Source organism: Pseudoliparis swirei, chromosome 18, assembly GCF_029220125.1.
Source record: "Pseudoliparis swirei isolate HS2019 ecotype Mariana Trench chromosome 18, NWPU_hadal_v1, whole genome shotgun sequence".
Classification (NCBI taxonomy): Eukaryota; Metazoa; Chordata; class Actinopteri; order Perciformes; family Liparidae; genus Pseudoliparis; species Pseudoliparis swirei.
In genome coordinates, this window is record NC_079405.1 from 11,560,844 (window position 1) to 11,576,585 (window position 15,742).

At 38.2% G+C, this 15,742-nt stretch overlaps 1 protein-coding gene across 2 annotated transcripts in view; it reads left to right on the forward strand.

Moving 5' to 3' along the window:
- syn2b (synapsin IIb) overlaps window positions 1-15,742 on the forward strand; it is a 96,558-nt gene that overhangs the window by 1,470 nt on the left and 79,346 nt on the right. The window lies entirely within an intron of this gene.

Sequence of the window (15,742 nt, forward strand, 5' to 3'; positions counted from 1 at the left end):
GGACATCAATGAGTTTAATGACAACTGAGCAAACCCATTCTGATGATGAAGACTATGTGATATGATCAAAACCTCCAGAACAAGCACAAATATGGCCTTGAGTTGAGATTAGTTTAACTTTGCATGTGTTTGGGGATGTATTAGCTATATAAAGATATTGGAAGCTGACTCGATTTCGTCTGGTAATGCATCTTGGTCGTTGCAGACAGACTTGAAAGACCTATAAATACATTTTATGTTTTAGTTCCCAGAAAACCACGATCTTTGGGATTTTGCCATCACAGATGACTCATGCAGAGATTTTAGTGTCTCATTGTGGCACAAATCCTTCTCTTGAAATAAAATATAAAAATGCTACTTGTTATCTATAGTCCTGTCTGAATTACTGGTTTATGCTAAGAAAATAAATGACGGTGCTATTTACCATTAACTAAGTAGAGTTACAGACACTGACTAAATTAATATTATTATAGTATAATATTACTTCCAACACAATCAGAACAGGATTATTTCTTTAACGGTGCATTATGCATGTGTGTGGAGGGATGCATGAGATTGTTTTGAACTTTCTGAATGTGACTGGCAGCTCTGCATTATGGAAATCCTGTGTCTCTTGCTGTGAATGTTTTGGTGATTTATGATTGGATGGCTGCAACCATCGTAACGCCTGAATGTGAGACACTGCAGCTCACATTCAGGAACAGAGCGCTTGAATGCTTGGCTTTCCTTAATAAACATGTATCCATCAGGATTATATATCCGGATATAATAATGTGTTTTCAGACTCTGGTCAGTTGAATCGGAAACTGTTCAATCTGAGCGGAAACCGATAAAGAGAGGTTTGTGTTTACAGGGAAAGTTCCACTTAATGACATAGCTAGATGAAACATGCGAGAGCTTATTCCTCTATAATTAGCAGCCTTTTTCCAGCCAAATAGTTGTCCCTTTAAAATAAATGTAGCCTGACGTTACTGAACCCCTTAAGGCCTGCAACAGTCATTTTAAGTGACTTGTAACCACCATTAACATTGTGGTTTGACTTTTATGAAGAACTGTGGTTTTCCAAAGGGGAGATCTAATTACTCCTCATTTGTGAGGCGTGTACATTATGCATAAAATGTTCCAATACAAATGAGTGCCAAGTGAACATATTGTGGAGAGGTAGCTGATATCAACATATTTTTTTAGGTTCTTGAAAAATGTCTTCCATGTCTCGGTCTCTATGAGCCAGAAAGGTATTCTGCTGAATGTTATAGATTTTACACTCCGTAAAGAGCGATGTCTGCGACTCTTAGGGATATTACTTATATCAACAGAAATGCACCCATAAGATTCTGTACGTGGTTCTCACCAAGGCTATTGTCTAATCAATCACAAATGAGTAAACTTGTCTCTTTGACATTGATGGTGTCTCACAAGTTTCTGACGGATAGCGTCAGCCTGAAGCCAGACTTTAACTTGATGAACCTCATCATTGTGAAACCTCTATCATTCATGTCATTTTTTATGAAATCACAAAGCTCAGAGGAGCAGCACTTTAATTTCTGATATTGAAGATGCCATCAGTTGGATGGAACAACTATAATTACTTCTTAACGTTACATTAATTAAACACTACTATAAGTTTCTTGCATTATCTAGAAACTTTACCAGCCGTTTGAGAAATGTTATTGTGATTGGTCTACTTACCCAACTTAAATACACCTTTCATTGTGAGAAACACATTTGATATATACAAAGTTCTTATGAAGCAATCACAACGTACCCTCATAACACTGAGTACCAGACCAAATGTCATCTAAGACTCCAATCAGGGATATTTTACACCAACACTTAGGGGTGAAATCGAGAACCCGTTCAAAATCGTCTGATCCATCTGCACTGCTGGAAACTGCTTGCAAACTTGTAACAAGAAGGAGCAATGTTTACCATTAATTACCAAGATGTAGCCCCGCCACAGTTTCATAATGAACCAAAATAGTTTTTCTCTTAAAAAATGACTGAGTTGCAATGAAGGTGTACTCTGACTGGGCCACAAAAAAGACGGAAGTGCAGCAATAAAGCAGCGTGTTGAAATAGTATTTTGCATGCAAGTCAGAATGGGAATGTGTGTGTGTGTGTGTTTGTGTGTTTGAGAAGCCTCATGCAGACCTTATGTAACAGATGATAGAGAGAGTGCCCTCCAGGGCTTTTCAAGGTGATATCAGCACAGAGGGAAGGATTAAGGAAGATGGCGGGAGAGAATCTGTGAATCTCCCTTTATGGGATGTTTATGTGACTTTCCTTCTGGTTTGTCGAGCATTCTGTCTCTTTCTGGGTTTCTCTCCGCCTCTTTTTTTCTTTGCTTTCCTTCTCTCTGCTTTTTATCATGACAGTATCTCTGTGTATGGCTCTGGAGAAAGTGCTCCAGGTTCCTGATGTGATGAATTAATGAGAAGTGACGTGGTGATTCAGCAGTTTCTGCCCATAGGCCACATCTGCTCTCTTTCCTTTGCTCTCTATATCCGTCTGCATCTCTTTCGTTGCCTCTTTTTGCTCTCCCTTTGTCTATCTCTCTCCGTTTATCTATTGAGTATGCACTCTGCAGTTTGTGCCCGAGTACCAGTGAGCGGATTTGCTACCTAAATTGCATAAGTACTCATCAGAGAAGATTATTTCGGGCTGTTGATTTTCATAGCGGAAGGTTTTGTTGGTTTGACTGCACGTTGATGCACAGACAAGCAGGCATTGATGGTGAATGTCACCCTGCAGTCAAAGTTCAACATTTAACGGGTTGGTGTTTGAGAGCATACCGATTAGCCAACAAGTACAAACATTTACAACCGCTTCACAGTGAATGTGGGTGTATACAACTTATTTTAATCCCTTATTCTTACTAAGTAAGCATAACAACACACAAACTTAGAAATACAAAATAAGAGAGATTTTTTTCTAAAAAGGGTTTGGGTTGGGATTAGGTTTGTTCATGTCTGTAAACTCGTATTCGTGCATGTGCATCATTTTAATTTTCCCCATCAGCGACAGAGACAGGAGTACACAGTGAGAGCAGGTGGGGAGGTGGAGCCGTGTATATCTCCATCACCATCTCTCACACGCACGCACACACACACACACTAATTACAAGTACCTGCATGCTCTGTTTCTATTTTCAGTCATCTAATTATATACAATCGGAAAACTCAATTTCACACAGAATTAAACATTTGCTGTTCCTCGTTTCGGTTTACCGAGTTTACTTTTGAACTGTAGTTTTCAGGGCACTTATTAGGAATCATCGGTGGCATCGTGGTTCTCAGCTGCAGGTCCACATACATGAAGAGAATTGACCTTATTGCAGTTGGTGGCAATGTCATGTTGACTTTATGGGGTCTTCTTGGTTTCAACCTCTGATGTCTTGTATACCTCTCAGCTGTTTACCAGCCCCGTGGCCCTGTTCAGCCATTGGGATTACACAGACAAGGGTTAAACATTTTAACCCTTGTAATTTCAAAAAAAGAAAGTAATGGTTTTAAAAGTTAAAATCTTGTGTTGGGTAAAGTGATCGTGACTGATAAGAAAAAACATTGCATTTGTTCTCATGTTTAACTTTATATGACATTGACAAATGGCAAACGTAGCTTATTACTACCCCCACTGTTTATTTCAATGTCAATTTACCACTGGAATGGACATTTCTCTCAGTTTGCTTGTGTTTGGGTTCAAAGCAGCATCATCGGTAGTCACACACAGGACGGTCCCACTATTGCCGTTATTCGCACCATTTGCGCCGCCCAGCAGAGATTTGCTTTATTCGCATCCATTCGCGTCCGTGCATTGACCTTGCATGTAATCTACTCGTGCAAAATATTTGCAACGCTTTTTGTGTTCACGCAGCATTTGGTTTCAAATTTGAAACTCAAACATTGGCATCATAAATTCAATTAAATCGGCCAAGGCATTATTCTCTAGAAAATTAAATATACATACAATTTATATTCAAAACTACATATAACAAAATACATAATTTATTTCTTATTTTCTTGAGTCTTTTAACACTTATTGTATAGGCCTATAGGTATGGAAACATATATACACTGGTCTCATTGGGCAGCTTTCAAGATTAGCGTTTTAATTAATATCCTATGCGTATGTATTTAATGTTGTCTCTGTGAGGACCACCTGGATAAACAGAAGGCTCGTGTTTGCTCCCAGGAGACCAGGAGAGAGGGAATACAGATGTGTGGCACTGGCGGTGTCAATACCAACACACTCATAACCAGCTTTAGACTTATCCCTAAGGCCTGTTAAGACTAAAGAACAACCATTTAATTTATGTCAAGAAAAGCTGTTAGCCTTTTAACTAATTTATATGTGACTGGAAGTGAAATATCCCCCCGTTGTTTCCTTTGGCTTTTTCACGACTTTGCTTTTTTCTCTTCAAGCGCTCCATTGTGGAGGACATGTTGTAATGACAGTTCGAAGAGCACAGCCTGTGCTATCTCTATAAATATACTAAATTACTTGTTCGGCTGTTAAACTAAAAGAGCCAAACGACTTGAGAGGCTTCATTAAAAACACACTCACTCTAACAAAGAAGCCACGAGCAGCAGTATAGTCTATAAGGGTTAAATGAATGATGACGAAACAAAGCTAACAAAGAGCAAAGGTGGTTTGACATCCAATGTACACCAATGAATGAAACTAGTTTGTCTCCCTTTAAAACAATTATACTCAGAATTTATTCAAGAAAATTAAAAAAAATCTCCAAATAATTGGCAGGGCCTGTGTTCCAGGTTCCAGAAAAGACATTTGTCCGTGTATGTTTGGCAAGTATGTCTCATAATATATGTCTAAATGGAGGGATATGTCAATAGTACACCTCCTACACTACTATTTAAGCAGTCAGGCCAAATGTTTTACTCATTAATATCATTTAACACTCTTGGGCTGCAATCGAGTATGTTAAGAGATGAAAGATGAACATTTTTAACCTTACATTTTAGCATGTGTACATTTTACAAAGATTGTTCAATTCTCTTCTCTTCAATAGCCTCTTCAGTAGGATGGTGACCTGTGAGGGCAGCTCTGTGGATGGATCAATGTGAGATACAACACATGTTTTTCACTCCATCATAAGACAATATATTTCCATGTAATCTATATTTAAATTTTAGGAGACCCAATAAAAGTAGAGTTTGTTCAAACTCATGACTTTACAACTTTAAACAAAAAACCCAATAGGTCAAGTGAGAAGCATTATTCTTACAATAATAAAAAAGGTGTCAGTAGTAGTGCTGATTGTTTTTTGCCTGGTTTCCACCCTGAGTTCTCTGAAATGTTCTGACAATATTTTTTTATAATGGTTTATTTAATAAGGGACAGTGCACATTGATAAAAACTTTGCAGTAAATGTGCCAGAGTTAGCCAAGAGGATATTTTTCATCTGTAGTCCCAATAAACATGCTACTATGCATGAGGCACATAGATACCTAAGAGGGCCATAAACGAGACCAATCAGCATCACAACCTCTGGTGAAATAGTCCGCTGTTGCTATTGCAACAGGAAAACCTCTTGAATAATTGTGAAATGGTTGAAAATATGCATTGATGTGATTTATTTATTTTTACCACAAATAGATGTTTGCAGTTTATTTTTACTTTCTTTGCATAAGTTACGCTAATAAATGTAACAATTAAGACATCAAAGTTGTACATTCACACATTTAAATTTCCTATCTTGGAATGCTGTAAACCGATCACAGACAAACATATATATATATATATATATATATATATACAGGACTGTCTCAGAAAATTAGAATATTGTGATGAAGTTCTTTATTTTCTGTAATGCAATTAAAAAAACAAAAATGTCATGCATTCTGGATTCATTACAAATCAACTGAAATATTGCAAGCCTTTTATTCTGATTTATTGCTGATTATGGCTTACAGCTTAAGAAAACTCAAATATCCTATCTCTAAATATTAGAATATCATGAAAAAGTATACTAGTAGGGTATTAAACAAATCACTTGAATTGTCTAATTAACTCAAATACCTGCAAGGGTTTCCTGAGCCTTGACAAACACTCAGCTGTTATAAATCTTTTTTTTACTTGGTCTGAGGAAATATTAAAATGTTATGAGATAGGATTTTAGAGTTTTCTTAAGCTGTAAGCCATAATCAGCAATATTAAAAGAATAAAAGGCTTGCAATATTTCAGTTGATTTGTAATGAATCCAGAATGCATGACATTTTTGTTTTTTTAATTGCATTACAGAAAATAAAGAACTTTATCACAATATTCTAATTTTCTGAGACAGTCCTGTATATATATATATATATAATAAAAAAACAGCAGTGATAAAAAAAAAAAGAGTGCTGAGAGATAAGCTCCAAAAGAGCATTTGGTAAAGTAGATAAAAGATGTCAGTCCATATTTTTTTGGGACACAGATCTTACAAAAGCTGTCGGCTAAACTGCTGTCGGGCTGTGCCAGGAGACTGTGCTCGTTGCTACTGACAACTGAACACCAAATGGAACCATTGCTGGAACACATTCATCTCCTTGGCAACTGAGTCACCCTCATCTACTCATAATGACCGGATTAAAGACCACAGAAACAGCTAGCAAGTCCTTGATCATGAGTTGAAATAGTTTTTCCAAACTCTTTGTATTATTTGCAACAAAGCAGGCGGAATACCACCAAATTGGATTGTTACGAATATCCACCTGTGTTTTTTTTAACACAGTAGGGTTGACCAACTAATATAACTCATTCACAAACTCATAAATTCACAATTACGCATTTGACGGGCTGTCGCTCCTCCAAAAGGTTGAGTTGTTAGCTCGCCAGGAGATTTGCTTTGCATTCATCACTACTAAGGACATTGATATGAATCACCAGCTAAAATACACGATGAATAAAAGGATAACCTTGTACGTGCACCTGCTGAAAATGAAATATTCTTTGAACAAGAGGAACACAATTGATCAATCCCTCATTACAAAAACTGACTGGCTAACTATTGTGATCAACATTATGTAGCATTAAAGCCAATAGGAACTGGAACTTTTAGCAACATTGATAACTTGTGGTTAAAATGTAGACTAAAGATCACAGATTGCAACAAACTGAAACTTAAATGACCCTAAAGCCAATGTTTGGTTTGTCCTTTCTTTGCTACTGTGGAAACATGGTGGCTTGCTCCGTGAGTTCACACTAGTGTCTTTGTTGTCTCATAATGATAATCCTTATATTTGAGCCGACATGACGGACTCAGGCGTGCATTTTTGTCACTTTCATTTTACTTGTGAATAAGGAAAAGGAGCCTCTGTGTGTGTTTCTGAGAAAGTCTGTGTTGGTACTTGCTGTGATAATATCACCAGCAGAGGAAAAGGAGTTATTATGCAGACCAAAATATTTACCAATTTCTTGACTCTAATTACGGCTGAGCAAAGTGGCCGATAATTACATCCAGTACAGTACAGTGGACCACATAAATATATTTAGATGTTCAGTGTAAATAAGAATATTCTTGGCTAAGCCATTGGATGCAGGGTGAGAAGTACTAGACTCTAAGTAATAGAATACTTGAAAAATAAACTTTGTATTTGTAAAGAGCTCCAGTCACCATGGATCGAGGCTGTAGCCACTCTTCTCCTCACAACGCTCCGCCATTTTAATATTGACACGCGTGAATTATTTATTTCTACCTAATGGGATTCATAGGAGGGATGACTTGCTGTGAGGCTTATAGGCATTTCTAACACATGTCCGGCATTGACGACATGATGCTATTGTTTTCTCAGTATCTGGTTAGTTGTGGTCCAAGTGAAAAGAAACACTATTTGGCCTGTTAATCTGGGTCATTAGAGACTGCATCTTGTGTACAACAGCTGGGGTACTTTTTTATTGACTTATTCTTACAATTATTTTGTTCACATCAAATAGCCCGTTCTAGGAGCTCGGAAAGTTAGAGCAGCTTCTCAGGGAGCTTGATGAAGACAACTGTCGAGCTGTCGCCCTCCAGCTGTTTCAGAGTTGGCGAAGACTTTGCATAATAACTTTGAATAGTTTGATTATTATAAACAAAACAATTAACATTAAATAGTTTGCTAATTCATTTTACCTGGTTAACAGTGTCAGAAATGTTCAATCCCTTGTGTTTTTAATATTTTAGCGAGCACAGATATTGTGTTGAAAAAAAGGTGCCCTCAAAAATATATTTCACAAATTTAATTACAAAACATAAAAATAGGTTATCATGAGTTCAGTTACCATCTTTAGCCGGCTAACATTTTAACGTTAGCTCGCTACATTAACTTTACATTATATTCTGCTGGGACCTGAGACTAAATATGCATTGCACAGACGACTGCTTTCAGTCACTGTCCACTTTCCCCTCTTAATTGCTAACATATATGAGCTGTATTATACAGGACTGTCTCAGAAAATTAGAATATTGTGATAAAGTTCTTTATTTTCTGTAATGCAATTAAAAAAACAAAAATGTCATGCATTCTGGATTCATTACAAATCAACTGAAATATTGCAAGCCTTTTATTCTTTTAATATTGCTGATTATGGCTTACAGCTTAAGAAAACTCTAAAATCCTATCTCATAAAATTTTAATATTTCCTCAGACCAAGTAAAAAAAAAGATTTATAACAGCTGAGTGTTTGTCAAGGCTCAGGAAACCCTTGCAGGTGTTTCGAGTTAATTAGACAATTCAAGTGATTTGTTTAATACCCTACTAGTATACTTTTTCATGATATTCTAATATTTAGAGATAGGATATTTGAGTTTTCTTAAGCTGTAAACCATAATCAGCAATAAATCAGAATAAAAGGCTTGCAATATTTCAGTTGATTTGTAATGAATCCAGAATGCATGACGTTTTTGTTTTTTTAATTGCATTACAGAAAATAAAGAACTTCATCACAATATTCTAATTTTCTGAGACAGTCCTGTACATTATTATGTCTAATTACACACGCAAAGAATGAATGTTTATGTTTGGGTGTGAGCTTGAACCTAGAACCCAATATGGCAGCGGTCAGTAACCTTCCTCATTTCTTTAAATCTTTAGAGAAATCTGATGTTTCTAATTAGTTGTAGGCGATTAGACACATTTTGTGGATTTGACACAATACAATACATTGTTAACATTCCTCCAGCTCACAGCCACTGCTGTGTTGGTTGCTAAGTGACAGAAATGTTCATCCCTTGTGGTTCTAACAGATAGTATTGTGTTGAAAAAAAGGTGCCCTCAAATGTATTTCACAAATTGAAGTAACATTTGTACCAAGAGAGAGAGACAACCTAATAGAGGCTTGAAATGTGAATTGTAATTAATTTAGAACACACCATGGTCTATCCCTTCAGCCCTAGTTGCCATGGAAACATGCGAACATTGAATTTCTATAGGCCAACGGGCACATATGTACTGTATTGTTGTTGTCATTTCTGTGCAGTTGCAGCTTATTTTAAAGCGCTCATAGTGCAACACTCTTTCCCTGAGGCCAACAGAAGTCAGTACTTGACTCCTCTCAAAGGATTGATAGCGAAATGTATTCATAGATATCTATGACTGGTGAAATTTCCCCTATAATACCTGGATATTTGCTAAACTGAAGCTACCATTCAACATTGTGTATATGCACTGAGACGCAAAAGGGCCTCATGCAAATACATTCTTATCCTCAAACTTCTCTACCTGTTTTCTGTGAGGTTTAGAGTTGGATTCAACAAACTCTCTTAACTGATCAAACGCTTGTGTGACCCTGGCGAATACCACCTGTTCATTTAAATGTTTATTATTAGCCTCATTAACACTCTTAATATTCGTCATACAAAGGTTCCGAGTGATCACAAAAATGTCACCCGAGAATTAAAACAAAGACATTGACAGTAGATTTTCAGGTCTTGCTGTTGAAAATGACCGGATGAAAAGATAACAAGTTTAGAAGAGTCACTGGCGATATTGGAAAATATTAATAGTACACCTGTCAAAGAGGCGTCACAAGAGCAGCGCTGTGCTGTGACAGAAATGAAGAGTGAGAGAAGGGAGATATAACAAGAGAGAATGTTCCAGTCTCCAGTGGGTGATGTTGCTGGAGGAGAAGATGATGACGGACATCACCTTCAACAACGACCCTGATGCAGCTGTTGGATTGAGAGAATTTTCTCTTGTGCAAAATTGCTGTCTCAAAATATGCTATTACATCTTTTTTTTTAAGAAAACAAAAACTCGACCATCATGATATACTCCAAATTCCTTTGAATGAATAATTTCAGTTGAAATTACTTTTGTACCCTTCTGTGGAAACGTGACTGTGCGGCAGGTCTGGAGCATTGAATTACTTCCGTACCTCGAGTATCGTACGTTAGAGAAAAGGTACAAGAAAATTGGTGAATGCCACAAATTCTCAGAAATCACTCAACATGGTTATCATGAGTTCAGTTAGTATTTTTAGCTGGTTAACAGTGACAGAACTATTCAATCCCTTGTGTTTTCAATATTTTAGCAAGCACAGATATTCACCAGATATTATGTTGAAAAAAGGTGCCCTCAAAATTACATTTCACAAATGTAATTACAATACATACAAATTGGTTATCATGAGTTCAGTTACCATCTTTAGCCGGCTAACATTTTAACGTTAGCTCGCTACATTAACTTTACATTATATTCTGCTGGGACCTGAGACTAAATATGCACTGCACAGACGACTGCTTTCAGTCACTGTCCACTCTCCCCTCTTAATTGCTAAAATATATGAGCTATATTATACATTATTGTGTCTCCTTTTGTATCTAAATCTGCTCGTACTGATCGTTCTTACATGAGGCCCAGTGTTCCTTGTGTCTTGTCGCTTATGTCATTAAGTTGCACTTTAATTGCACTGAAAGTATAATTTGATCAGCTCAGGTTGTGCAAAGCAGTCAGCTGACTGAGCAAGGGTTTTTTCCCTTGAGCCAAAATCTGTTTGTACCCAGAGCACTGTAGTTCAAGAAGCACCCATCTAATGGCTTATACGTCTGCTGTGTGATTAAATACAGGGCTACGGGCTCCCCAAATTAATTCTGAGGCTCTTTGGATTCCCTTAACCGAATTTTTAAAAAGAGCAATGTCTTCTCGGTGTATTCCTTTTGTCTGTGAGCTGAGAGAAGAGTCAGCCTGCCTTTGTTTATCCTCCATTAGGCGAGGGTCGCTGTGAAGCACTGTTAGTTTTGGAAGTCAGCAGGGAATCAGGGCTGTCTGACAGATGGAGGAAGTAGGGAATAATGGGGCGGAAAAGAGAGCGAGCTCACACAGGAGAACAGAGGTAGTGGAGGAGGAAGCTGGTTGGAAAGGGAGAGACGGACATAAAAGAGAGAAAATGGAGGGAAAATGGGTTCAGCTGAAGGACATAATCTATTTTCCATCCATAACCATTAGCTACTTATTGTGAAGATGATCACACTAGGCTGCATCTAATATGGCTCCAGGCTTCTTCTCCCCTGGTAACTAACTATCTCCTCGTGTCTGTTGCTCTCTCCCCTTCCTGCTTCCTCCCACTTTCTCAGTCCATAAAACAAGAGGCTCCGATCCATCAAAGGATCAGATAGGCTTAAAGCCAGTCTGAGACCCGGCTCAGTGCTGGTGGTGTTGCCCACAAAACATCGGATGTCAAGCAGAACCTTGTTTTACGACATAAAGACGGATACAGTACAATACATGTCCTACGCCTATTGCCTACTTATTTATTCATGTACATTACCAAAGACTGTCTCAGAACACTTGGTACCACAATGGCAGCACTATAGTCAACACATTAATTTACACCATTCACAATAAAGTCCTGAGGGGCAATATAATATAAAATTGTTTAAGACATTTACAGTCCCCTGGAAACATTTGGTGAATATATTTAAATGTCTCATATGAATACAGGTTTTTTTTAAATTAAGTTTATCTACAGACAATTTATTAATTTTCTACAGGACTGAGTTATTGAAATAACAATGTGGGCTTTCAGCTGCTCCAGTAAACTAAATACAAATTCATATCGTCGATGCATTATGAACAACTCCAATATTGTCATTCAATCTCAGCCTGTTGACCCAAAGTATACCTTCACACCATCCAAACCTCACTGACATAGGTGGCATGAAAAGATAAGCTTTGACGGTGTTTGAGAGGTGAGGTTCTGCACGGGTTACTCGAACACTGTGATATTAATCAGATAAAGTGTTTTGTTAAAGATGAAGTAGTTTGGATAATGAGACAGCTCTGACCTTGGTTCTACAGTGTTTTTTGGTCATTTTCTGCAGCAGGGTATCACAGAGCAACGGGGGAACTGCAGACCCTACACTTATCCTGGTGAGAATTCAGCAGCGGCATCCGTCTGAAATTCGTTCTGCAGCGTTGGCCTAATTTCGTGTTTGTCGAAAAGCCGTCAAAACTGAAATGCCAGATTGTGAAGAAGCTGTTTGTTCGTATGAATACAAAATATTATGAAAAAAAGCAAGTTGGAAGTGGAACTAGCTGTGACTTTCTATTCAGCGACGCCGGATTCGCTAGTCAGGCTTTTTCCAGCTGCAGCGAAGCTTCAATTAGTAATTCTCTGAGGTCTGAAATGACTCACTTGACCATGTGGTGTAAGGTGCAGTGGTGCATGTTGGCAAGAAATACAGCCCAGTAACACAAACACACACTCACACATATTTGCACTACTACACTTACAAGGTTCTTTGACATAACGCATGCCCTACAATAAAATCAAAATCTTTAACACTGCATACTTTGTGGCATGAAAGCACCACGTCATTTATTTAACCTCCACAAGCGAATCCACTGATTGCTACAATTCCATTTAAATTAATTGACTTAATCCTAAGTGACCCTTCAAAGAAACAAATTGACTAAAAGGCATTCACTTTTCCAAATTGTCCTAGTTCTGAAAATTGTGCCTCAACAGCGCACAAACACAAACCGTAATAAGCATCTTTTATTCACTGTGTGTTTCTCTCTCCCTCTCATACGTGAACACACCACACATGGTGCATAGCTTGCTCATGACGTGCAGCCCTGTTGTCGGTCTAAGTGTCACACTGTCAATATGGAGACACAACATACTGCAAAGGCCAGGCGGGAGATCGCTTCCTCTTGACTCGCCGTACAACCAAGCCGTACTCACACACACATGCACACACTTTCATGGCAATTCTCACACAAGGATAAATACTCACACACACTAAGAAGCCCTGTAGTGCAATGGCAGCCATGTTGTGTGAACTATATGTAGTATAGTATATTAATAATAATAATATATATATATATATGTATTACTATTATATCTGTACATATATTTATATATATACATATAAGTCAGTGATAGTATAATAAAGTATATAATGTTGTATAAAGGTTTTTAGGTATTTTTTATTTCACAACTCACAATCTATTTTGTTCTCATTTACAGTCTTTGTCTCGGCTATTCATCCCGTCTGCAAACAGTGGCCTTTTCAACGGTTCAGTGATTAAAGTGTATGTGACGCAGGGAGCGGACGTCACTACACCTAAATTACTCTGAAGAAAATAATTACAGCTTGTCTGAACAGATTAGGAGAAAACAAGGGATGTGTCAAATATTCTTTCGTTATTTTTAAACCTGAAAAATAATTGTGCGGGCTGGTTTCTGTAGATACGAATGTGTACGTGTTTGTGTGTGTTTCCAAATGTGCATGCACTGTAGGTGTTGGATTGTGTGGGTGGGTGTGCAGCAACTGACTGTGCTAAAGGCTGCCGTCTGCATATAGCCTACTGTACTGTATGTCAACCATTCATTGGCTCGCATTGCACACAACCTCAGAGGCAGTCACATGACATGTCACAGCAAGCCCTTCTCTAAAATGGCTTAAAGACTTATGGCAGCAACACGTCAACATTTAGCGAAACACGTGTGTCTGTGTTTGTGTGTGTGTGTGCATGTGCAGAGTGCTCTGCCTGAGTCGTGACTAGAAAATATCCTCCTTCCTGAGCTCGTCTCAAACACCCACATTGAGGTGTTGCTGCCAACAGGGAGCTGCGGTTTATACAGGACTGTTTCCTGCCTTTGCAGGAGTAAAGAATAGGGAAGAAGCTGTCGTAAAACACAGCAGGAATCCTCAAATCCTCGAACTTTAAATTAGCAGAGGCTGGATTGGGTCATCATCTGCTTCCAGCTTCTTGCTCACAGGTGGCACAGCTGCTGTGGGGTTTGAGTTTTACTGTCCCTTAGAGATCATCTCTCTCATCAGCCTGTTAGTCTTTTTCTCATCATCATACTCATCCTTCTCAGCCCAGTGGGTCTTAAGTGTCAACCCTTGTAGGTTTTTTTGTAGTCACATTTAGTTTTGTGTGAAACCGTGAAGTAATCTACGTCAACCGTCTCTCCTATTCTACGTAACCAACACTAGCTAGCTAGGTAGCCTAGAGCGTGTAGACCTTCTAATAATGTATTTCCCAGTCTTACGACAAACTACGACCTTCTTGACTTGCAAGATTATCTTTTAAAAAGATGATGTCTCTCCCTGTTAAGTACCTACTGCACGTATGTTTTACTGAAACAAGCTCCCATGGTGGTCCACCGGATGGGGAGGGTTCTTCACCTCTAAAGGATGCAGGCAGCCAAGAGAGGCCATCACTGGAGTGATATATTCTCTTCGTCTTGTGTAAAACACACACTTAGATCTGTGAGCATGTTCAGTGTTTTTTACACTGTTAGCGCTGTTAACACCGTTAGCTACAAGCTGCCTGCTCGCCATCAACATTTTGAGTGTTTTGAGGCATATAAAATGGACCCAATCTCGGATCCTGCACCTTTGCATCTTTGATGATTAACAAGGCAATTCAATTGCCACAAGTTTGAGGAGAATTCGTCTAGGTTTATCCCCTGGGACATTTACATGATTTTGTTTTACTAGTGTTTATTTAGCAGAGGCTAGTGGAATGAGGTATTCATCGTCAAGAGGCCCACATATTTATTAAAATGCACACGTCATTTAAAATTATTAAAAAGGGGGGGAAACAGATGTTGTAAGATGTGTCTGGAGTCCTTTCTCCCCTACATTGGTGTAACACAAATGCTGACACGCAAAGCGTTGTTTTTTGTCAAAAGTATTTAAAGTCTTTTATTTGCACTCTTGAAATGAAAGTATAGCTATTTTGCTTTGGCATGAAATAAATATAAATATCTGCTTTGTTATTGTGAGATGATTCCACATAAGTGAAAAACAACCCCGAAGAAACAGATGCTGGAATGGAAAAATACAATTTATTTGTTGAAGCCCATGGCTTCTAAACAGAAGTGAACACAGCATATTAGCATCAATATCTCGGGGCCAATAAGTATGCCAGAGGAATAATTACATTTCAGCCTTTCGTGGTGAGAGGAGAGGAAACTGAGGAGAGGCAGAGGGGATGATAATCTCCGTGCAGAGGCCAGGATGTGCGATATAGAAGATATACAAGTGAAGAAAGGAGGCTTCACTTCCTGTCTGTGATGTCACTCGGCATTAGTAAAGTGGGAGTGGAGGATAATCCAAAGTGAATTGAGGAGTTTGTAGGAAAAATATTTTCGGTTGGAAAACCCGAGAGTGAAATTGAAATAAATGAAGGTGCTGAGAAAGCAACAAAGAACATAAAAAAGGCTCAGAAGGACATAAAAGATGAACAAATGGAGAGGACTGGTGTGCGTCTGCTTGAGTAGATACGTGTGTACGAGACAGAGG